Here is a 10,000-nt window from a genome sequence, read left to right as displayed (position 1 = left end):
GGGATGTGGGGCTGGGATGGAGGAATATGGGATGTTGGGTTACCCACTATGAATTCTGTGTGGTTGGGTTTGTGGGGTTATGTAGGATGTTGGGTTACCCAGCATGAATTCTTTGTGGTTGGGTTTGTGATGGAGGAATATGGGATGTTGGGTTACCCAGCACGAATTCTTTGTGGTGTGGCCCTGACATCCAGCTGAAAAGGGGCAGTGGGAAGAGCTGGCCCAAAATAAAGCTCAGCTTTGCCTGCACTTCTGGTCCCTGTGACTCTGCTCTGGCACAGCTGCCCTGCAGCAAACTGTGTCCCTGCCAAAGCTGGGGGAGCTGGATGTGCCAGGGCAATTCCTAAATCCAGCAACCACATTTCCTGGAGCTCTCCTGTCCAAGCATTTCTTCTGCCCCAAAAGATAAACCTTGCCACAGTTGGGTTTTTTTCCTTTATTATTTCCTATAATTCTGAGTGGTCCCTTCCCCTCCTGCAGATAATTAAATGGATGCTTCCAATACCCTGCTCTATTTATGCTCCTCTCTACACATTGAATTAATGCTGAAGCTGCCCAGGTTCCCCTCTGAACAAAGGAACAGCACAAAGCAATCGATTTGTATCTGGTTCCATTGTACATGGATCTAAGTTGGAGTGTTTATCTCTGAATTATACAGGAATGGAGGGCTACACAACTTCAAAAAATAAAATTGTGGCAGTTTTTTCCCTGCTTTGCAAAGGCACAAGTGAAGGCAGAAGGTTTTTAAAGCAGAGCAGAGGGAACTTAGAGGGGCGAGGGAGCAGTTGTCACATTGCAAGAACATGAGAGGGACTTTAACAGTGACAAAACCAGCCTTGGCTCTGACTGAGCAACACCTGGAGCAGCAGCTGAGCTGTTCCAACAGCTCCACAGCAGCTCCAGGGGCTCCTGGCTGGGGAATCCAATCCAGCAGACACTGGGACTGCAGCTCTCCCTGCCCTCACCCCTCGGCTCAGGCTGAGCAGCAGAGCAGCTCTTTTGCTCTTTGTAGGGTCCCTTTCCATGGATGATCCCCACGAACTGAGGCACTGCAGCCCCACCAAGCCCCTCCTTGCCCTCAGCCCCTCTTGGAGGCTCCTGGTGCTCGTCCATCCCAGGGCTGGGCTCCACTGCTGGGAGCAGAACCCAGGAGCTCAGCCCTCCCCACTGGATCCTGTGCTGGAAAACACGGGGGAGACCTCCCAGCTGAGCTCATCCATCCTCCCTAACGCTCCTTCCAAGGGTTTCTCTGCCTGTTGCCCCTGCTCCCGAGGTAACCATGGCAAACAGCAGCTCTGAGCGAGAGATTTTACGCCCCAAACATCCCTTTGCCACCCGAGGTCACTTGGCAGCACTTCAGCAGTGGGTGCTGAGCACTCTGAGGTTCAGCCACGTGGCAAATGCAGGAGGGAGAGGAGAAGGAGAGGGTCAGGGGGAAAGGGGGGAGGCACAGGAATTAGAACGGCCTGTCATTTGTTTTGTTCTCACATTTATTCCCTGGGAATCAAAATACAGTAAGCTAAGGATCAGGAGTGCCAAAATATGAAAAGTTGTGAAAGACAGGCTAATTATAGGCACCATTTAACAGATGGGAAAGCTGAGACCAGGACAGGCCAGCAAGTGTAAACAGGGCTCTGTGACCAGGGGGAAGCTCTGTCAGTGCATCTTGACAATCTTCCTCCTCCTTTAGTTTGAAGGCACAATTGATTCATGTTTTCAAACGTTTCCCTGCAAGTAAAAGTGATGCAGCCTGCTAAAAATAATGGGAAGACAGTAAGTAAGAGAAGTCTAAGTTGTCATGTTCAGCCTGAGAGCTGCAGCTGCTTCAGCAAATCCCCCAGACCTGGTGCTTTGCTCCAGGAGCTGCTTCCAGCCCGGAAAAATCTCACCTTACAAAACACTACCAGTGAAAAACTGGAGCACTGGGGAAACGAGTTATTTCCCAGAAAGTTTATAGTAATAAAGAACCAGGTAACAAACAGGCAAGAAATCATCAGATCCCTGGATACTCCACCTTATTAACGGGAAGGGTGAAAAAGGGAGAAACCAGAGCAGCTGCAGTCGGTGCATTGAGTCTGCTCAGGAAACCAGTCAGGTCTGTGCTCCCCTCAGTTTACTTTTCTGTGATAATAAAGGTTCTCACTGTTACTCAACGAGAATTCTGAATTGGTTCTCAGCTCAGCAGCAAAGAGAATTAAGAGTTTCTCCTTTCCCTATTGTTACCTGGCTTATCAGCTTCCCCACATCCAGGGCAGGCTGCACTGGAGAGCAGCAGCAAATAAATCCCCCTTATTAGTGAGAGACTGTTTGACAACCCCAAGCTTGACTTTGTCAGCTCAGAGTGGCTCCTCTTCCCATCGTTAAAAAGGCAGAAAATCTGCACTCTTCTGCCAAGCTGCCAGATCAGATTTGAGCAGCAGGACACGGAAAGCTGAAGAAACCAGAGCTCGGGATCAGATCCCATTTGCTCTCTGCTCCTCAGCCCTGGTGTCACCTGTCCATCAGCTGCATCTCTGGGCATGTGCTGAGCTCCCCAGGCAGCAATTTTGGACTTGTCAGCTCCCACATGCCCTGTGCCAAGGGCAGGCACCCCGAGGGAGCAGGGAGAGCATCCAGGGTGGGCACAGCAGGCACGGGAACAGCAGGGCAGCAGCAGCAGCAGCATTTCTGTGCTGCAGATGCCCCGAAAACGCAGGAAATGGGCAAAAACAAGTGAAGGCACAGAGCAACAACACACACACCCTGCAGGGTTTGCCAAATGGGCCCGTGGGAGGGCAGTTCCTGGGAGCTGGTGGCAGCAAACAGCAGCACAGACCCACCAGCAGCAGGAAGGAGGTTTCCCACGGCTGCCCCCACCCTGCTCTGAGCACAGTCCTGCTGGTGAGAGATGGAGAAGGAAAAGCCTCCCATGGTGGCGTCACGCTGTCAGAACAGCACAAAGAGTGCCCTGAAAGCAAACTGAGACCTGGCTCAAAACCATCAGCTGCCAGCACTGAGCCAGGACACATGGGAAGAGCACAACCACCCCGCCCTGGTTGGCGTTTTTAGGGTGGAACCTCACTGTGCCTCAATTTGGGGTTGGTAACACAAGCACAGCATCCCCCTCCTCCTGCAGGGGGGTTGCAGGGGCAGCCTGGGGTGCAGGGAGCAGTTCTGGCTGCTGCTGCAGGGCTGCACCATGGAAATGACTGAAGATCCCACTGGGAGCAGGAAAAGCCACGGGAAGAGCTGGGTGGGGTGAGACAGGAGCAGCAGTGAGGTGGTGCTGAGGGTACCAAGTGCTGCTCTGACAGATCCACAGCAGATCCCAGCCCCTCCCAGCTGCCCAAAGGAAAGGCAGGGCAAGCAGGGATCCTAAAGCAGCAGAAGGGAGGACACAGGGGATGGTCCTGGCCTTGGAAGGGAGATGCTGCTTTCTCCCCTGTGCTCTTTGCAGGAGCTCTCAGAACAGGGAATCATCTTCCTCCAGGTTTCCCTTGGTAAAACAGCAAATTTGGGGGATTTTTCATGCCTATAAGCATGTGGTAGACTACTTTTCTGGAAGACTAACTTCAGTACTGCTCCTTTTCATACAGGGGTGCCTCCTTTCCCTCCCAAACTTTCCTATTCCTCCCTATTCTCAGCGTGCAGCGCTGCATTTAGCCACAAGCTGAGAAACCCCCTTCCCCTCTGCCCTTTTAGTCCTCCAGTCTCAGGCTTTTAACATCTAATTTGAATCTCAGGCTTTTAAAATGTAATTTGAGCTACCGGGGATCCGTGTTTAGCTGCCATCCCCGACGAGGCAGGAGAAGACACCCAGCCCATTAACCAGCATTGTGCTCAGCTCCCTGAAGACTGTGCTCAAAAAGAAAAAAATAAAAAAAAAAAAGGAAAGTACAGACTTTTAAGGCTAATTGCTTCCAAAATATAGTCCCAATTCTCTCTCGTTATGGCCCCTCTAGGGATAAATTCAGGAAAATAACTGGTGGTATTTAGGTAGCTTCCATTCAGCAGGCTGTGCAGTGAGAGCATGGGAGACAGTCCCCGGGCACTGCTGTCACCCAGCTCTGCTGCTGCTCTGCCACCTCCCTGGCAACCTCTTGGCAGGCCTGGTCCTCTCAGGCTGCACAGTGACCCATCTCTAGACCTGAAGTTGTTTCCCCTCTGCCACAGAAAACTCCCCCACGAGCCACTTTCCCTCCAACGCTTGTTAATCCACCAGACAAACCCCATCCAGGAATCCACACCTCGGTTTGGAGCTCCAGGATCCCCATCACCCACTGCACAGCCTGCAGCTCCAGAGCCTGATGCAGAGCTGAGAAATCAATGCTGTTTGTGGGGGGGGAAAGCTTTGGTGGGTAAAAACAGGGTGCTTGAAACCAAAGGTGAGATTCCAGGCTGCAGAGACAATTCCCAGTGGTGCCCTGGAAAACAGTTCCCAACTGGCAAACCCACTGGCTGTGTGGGGTCTGTGGTTATTGAAGTTCTGCTCACAGTCCAAACTCGCAGAAAATCTTGTGTGAGGCCAACTTTTCATGAAATCTGGGCCTTTCCCTTAAAAAGCAGATAAAAACCCCCAAAAACCAGTGTTTGCTGAGAGCAGAGAACTACAAAACCACGTGGAAGAAACAGCTATTTTTTGGACTCCCCCCCCCCCCCCCCAATGATTTATTTACCAAAAAATCTGTATTTCTTCCAGCAATCTCGTGGCTGTTTGGGGATGGAGTGGTTTTTCAAGATGCCCTTTGTGCCACAGCTGTTAATTGGATTTTCCTTGTCTGGAAAATCGTGTCTTCTTCCCACTCTTGCTTTGGCTGCTTTTAGTCCATCCCACTCCAGGCCACTCAGCTCAGGGAGCTCTTCCTGCTGCTCTGTTTTCCTGCAGCTCACAGGGGGCATTTTAAGCAGAGACACGGTGCTTCAAGACTCCTGTTTGCACACATTAATTGGGATTAGCCCAACATTTATTCTACTTATGGCTCCAAGCCCTTTGTTAAGGAATACATGTCAGGTTCCTCTGGAAAACCAACTAAGCCAGGAATTGAATTGCTTGCAGTTTTTACCCGAGAAAGCTCATATTTGGAAGCTAAACCCTGGTGTTATTTGGTTTATGACATTTATTTTACAGAACCCAGTTTCCTCTGGGGAGCAGACTTTTTAAAAAGGCTGATCCAAGGACAATGAGCTGCTGGAACAACGACAGTGGGAGCAGCAGGGCTCAAAATAAAAGCACTCCTGCACTTCTACTCAGAGGTGGGATCCCCGTGGGACGGGACCATCCCCAAATCAAAGGCTCCGAAACTGGGAGCCAGGGAATTAAATTAAATTAAATTAAATCATCTCCCAGCTCATTCAGGTCCTCAGGATGGCAGAGCCCAGCAGCAAAGACACCTTTTGCAGCCCCCTGTCCATTGAAAATTCCACGTGTGGCTCTTCCCAGGTCCCCAAGGAATTCTGCACACCCCAGTGAAGTGCCTGTGTCCAGACCCTGCCTAACTAAAATCCCAGGCCAGGTTCCCCCTCTGTGCTGCCCTGTTTGCTCAGGGTGGGCTCAGGGTACTAAAAGCACCACAAAGGCTTTGAGGCCCTCAAAACATGTCCTAATTTACTTTAAAATAGTAAAGGGGGGGGGAACCCAAACCTTCAGCCCTTGAAAAACCATGTGGGAATACACCACTGGAGGAAATACTGCCAACCAGCATTGGAACATTTCTGTTTCCCAGCTTCGTGAGAAAATAAAAATATATTTATTTTTATAAATATAAAATTTATAAATCTGCTACTCTCCAGTGTGGGGAATAACCTTGTGAAGGACAATGGGCAGAACCAGAATTCCAAAGATGACTCCAGTGCAGTTGTTATACAGCAGGAGAGCAAGTCTTTCCAGTGTCCAGATTTCATCCACATTTCAACTCGGAGGATCTTGTGCAGAGGGAGTTCCAGTGGGGTTAAATATGGTTCTAATATGGTTCCATAATTTAACAGGGCCCATATAAGCCAGTAAAAAAGCATTTCATTTGCTTTCTTCGGCCTTAAAAACCTCCCCAAGGTTTTTATTTTTTGGGCTCTGGGCTGAGCCCTGAACCAACCACTGCTGGGAAAGAGGAAGGAACATTATGGGGCTTTGTTTGCCTCAGAGCAGCAGCTGATTATGAATCACAGTCACATTTTGCAAAGCCCAGAGAGTGGGACTGACAGACGTGGGTCCTGTCGGGCGGCAGGAACCGGGGGAGGAGAAGGAGCATCCACCGAGGGACAGAGAAATCGTGGTGGCAGCTGAGCACAGGGAGACTGGGCACAGAAGGGCTCCAACAACTTGCCCATGTGTCAGATGCTCGGGTGGTTAATGCTCCAGAGCAGGCAGGGTTATTTTTAAACCACGGGGACAGTGTGTGACACGTGCCAGAGACAGCCCAGCAATTCACTGGCACCACTGTGAGCTCCTTTAACCACACAGGTGAGAGCTGAGCTGATTCTGGCAGGGGCAGTTCCTCCCTTCCAGGTGAGCTCTGCTAAACCAGCACTTCAATTATGTTGAACTCTATCACAGCACTGCCCTGAGCTGTGCCCTGGACTAACCTGGCCAGGGTTGTTTGCTCTGACTCCCCCATTGCTGTGGTTCTGCACTAAAAGAAACCTCTGCAAAGCCCCCACATGACTGCACACCAAAATTGTCTTGCAAGAGTGGTTTCTTTTGTCTGTGGAGCTTTGAAATCCCTTTTGTGCCTGGGTCATCTGATAAGGACAGACATCTCCACAGGCAGTTTTCTAATATCTGTCCTCACAGACACTGAGAGGATGCAACATCTAAACAACCCATCTCTCCCTGCTTTCATCTGAATGTTCTTGCATAAATATTAAGTGGCCAAATCTGAGCTCCAATCAAACTTCTGTCTGCAGTTTGTTTGTGTCTCAATTCAGCATTATATCAGGCTGCTATCCCGAGGCTCTGCAGCAGAATACTTCTTATTTTCTTGCTGCCTCCCTACTCCAACCCAGACTTATTTTCCCCTTGTAAGCTACTCGCTTTTTTTAATTTTGCAATTCATTCTCAACAGTTGCAAAATACTGCCCTGAACGTAAAATAAGATAACTGGCTCTGAAATGATGCACAAATCCATAAACATCTTAATAGCTCAGGCTGCAGCTTGTGCAGAGACAAACACCAGGTTGGGGTCTCAAGACAGAGTTTGTATTTGGGGGTGCTGTGAGACACCACATGGGCCCAAATTCCAGCTCTGGGGAAGCATTTCCATAGCAAACTTCACACATTTTTCATTCAGCACCAGCCACTTGACCCAGTGTCCTCCAGAAGCACCTTTGCTGACTTTGGCAGGTTCTGGCTCCGGGCCCAGGAGCCTGAAGAGAATTAACTCTGTTCTTGCAAGTGTGAAGGCTGGTTTTTGAAAGGTGTGGCTCTGTTAGATTGGCTTTGGAAGAGGAACTGAACAATATCTGAACTAAACCTGAGCAGGATCAGAAGCAAAGTACAGTTGAAACTCTCCAAACTGGCCTGAGGCAGAAGGCTGGACCTGAAGACAAGGGCAGGGAGGTCTGGTACCAACAGACTCCACACTGCAGTGAGTGAAACAAGGCAACCCTTCCACCCCCAAACCATCTCTGAATGGTCAGAGATGGAAAAACATCCTCCTGCTGCTCCTCAGCCCTGCCTGCACCTTCAGAAGGGCTTTGCTCCCCTGAGCACTTGGGGGACCTCGAAGAGTTAACACTGCAATAGTCCAAGGAAAAGGAGAACCAGAGCCCCCAGATCACAGACCCAGCTGCTGGGTTTGAGCACCTTTCAGAAGACTGTCCTGAGGAGGCCAAATGTCCAAAGGCACTGGTTCTAAAGGCACTCAAATTACACCACCCAAATGTTAAAGAACTCAACCTTAAAACCTCAAGTTTGCAGAATCACAGAATCTGCTGAGCTGGAAGGGATCAGAGTCCACCCCCAAGAATCCCACCCTGTGCCCCAGAGGATCAGCCAAACCCTCCTGGAGCTCTGGCAGCCTTGGGGCTGTGCCCACTGCCCTGGGGAGCCTGGGCAGTGCCCAACCACCCTCTGGGGGAAGAACCTTCTCCTGGGATCCAACCTGACCCTGCCCTGGCACAGCTCCAAGCTTTGCCTTCTGCTGTTGGCTGATGGTCCCATTTGCCCCCAAATTCTCCCCAGACCCTGGCTCTGCACTCCAGCTGGAGACCCTCACTGAGGGCACCCCTGGGAGCACCATCCTGGCCCTGCAGCAGCAGCTCCTGGGCAGGGAGCAGCCCTGGGGTGATGGATGGGAGGCAGGCACGGGGTGGGAGCAGCAGCTCCAGGGGGTGATGGATCAGTGCAATGCTCCAGATGATGCAGGAGGATCAGAGCAGGCCCATCTGATGGCAGGTACCAGCAATCCATCACCACCACGGGCTGCTCCAGTGATGTATTACTCAGGAAAGGGGGACTGAGCTGGAGGGAGCAGGCCCAGCAGAAGGGGAACCTGGTTATTCCCAGGGTGGAATATTCCTGAGCCTCCAGGGCTTCCTTGGCACCCACACTCTGTGCAAACACACACCAGGTACACCCCCCTCTTCGTTCCCACCCCGAGGTACAAACCCAGTCGACTCTGGGAACAAAACAAACCTCATTTCATATGCCCTGGAACACAAACCTGAGTGCTGCATTCAAAATTCATATTGGGAATCCCCTTGGATTTCTTCAGAGTGTGGGATCTGCAGTTTAAGCACTTTACAACTTTGCAGATTAAAATAAATTCAATGAAGTGATTTTTTAATTTCTTATTCTGTATTGATTTGCTTCTTTTCTTTTGGCTTTTTTGAGACTATTTAATTTAGTCCAAACTAATCCAGTTGGCTGGCGGGAGGAATGGAAGAGAGGGAAGAAGAGCCTCTTCCCTAATAAATCCAGAGTGGCTGATACACAGCAGATATTAGAGAATGAAAGTTCTTTGTATCTGCAGAGATGACAGTACAGTATAATGAGAAATGATTTTGAAGTAGTAATTTAAACCCTATACAATAATGACACCGAGAGATAAATAATTAATGTATCGGTTTTTTGGTTGTTTTTTTTTTTCCTGGGCTTTTCATCTCAAGGAGTCTCCAGGCTCCTCACAGCCTTTCTAACTGACAAGAATCAATTCACTCAGTGTTCACACCCATCCTTCCAAACAGAGCCTGCTCAGGAACACGCCAGGCACAGCAGGAAGGGGAGGCTGCAGGGACACAGGGCACTGGGCCAGACTGGGGCTGGGCTGGAACTCAGGGTTTATCATCCCCATATTTGCAGAAGGTGCCAATGAGGGGCTTAAAACCCCCCAGGTTTGTCTTGCAGGTGAACCTGCCACCCCTTGCTGACATTCAATTGTTCCCTTCACAAACCAGTGCCCAAGAAAGGAACACACCAAGCTGCACACACTCCAAAGAAGCAGACAGAGACTTGTTTTTAAAGTCATTGCCATAAAGCATTTTATGCTTCCCCCCTCCACCACCTTCTCTTCATGCTTGGAGAGGCAATAATTTCATTAAGTGATTAAGTGCTTTTATTCCTCTGACTCATAGTTCATCACACACACGAGCATGAATTTCAATTAGTGTTCCTTACAGTGAAATTGGGATGAGGAAAACATTCCTGAGCCGTGTGGAAAGGGTGAGCTAAACTGTCCTCAGCAGCCCTGGTGTAGAGCAGGAGCAGCTCTGTAGAACTGGCTGGAAGGTTTGGATGTAGAACAAGCACAAATCAGGCACAGCTCAGTGTGTCCAACCTCCTGCTGCTGAAGCAGCTTTGCTAAAAGTCCAAGTCGAGGGTTCTGTGCCTGTCAGAGCTAAAACCTTTCCCCATATTTCTGTGGGCACAGAGAAAGCACTAAACCTTCTGCAGACAGGCCCTGGTGACTGTCCCTGCCCTGCTCCCCCCTCCCAGGGCAGGGACACCCAGGCAGTCAGAGCATCTCTGTTCAGAAGCAGAGACCCTGGACCCTCCACAGCCACCTCCCAGAGCACCCTGGACCCTCCA

This window comes from Corapipo altera, unplaced genomic scaffold (assembly GCF_003945725.1).
Source record: "Corapipo altera isolate COAL_440 unplaced genomic scaffold, ASM394572v1 275, whole genome shotgun sequence".
In the NCBI taxonomy this organism is placed as follows: Eukaryota; Metazoa; Chordata; class Aves; order Passeriformes; family Pipridae; genus Corapipo; species Corapipo altera.
This window is presented reverse-complemented; position numbering follows the sequence as displayed.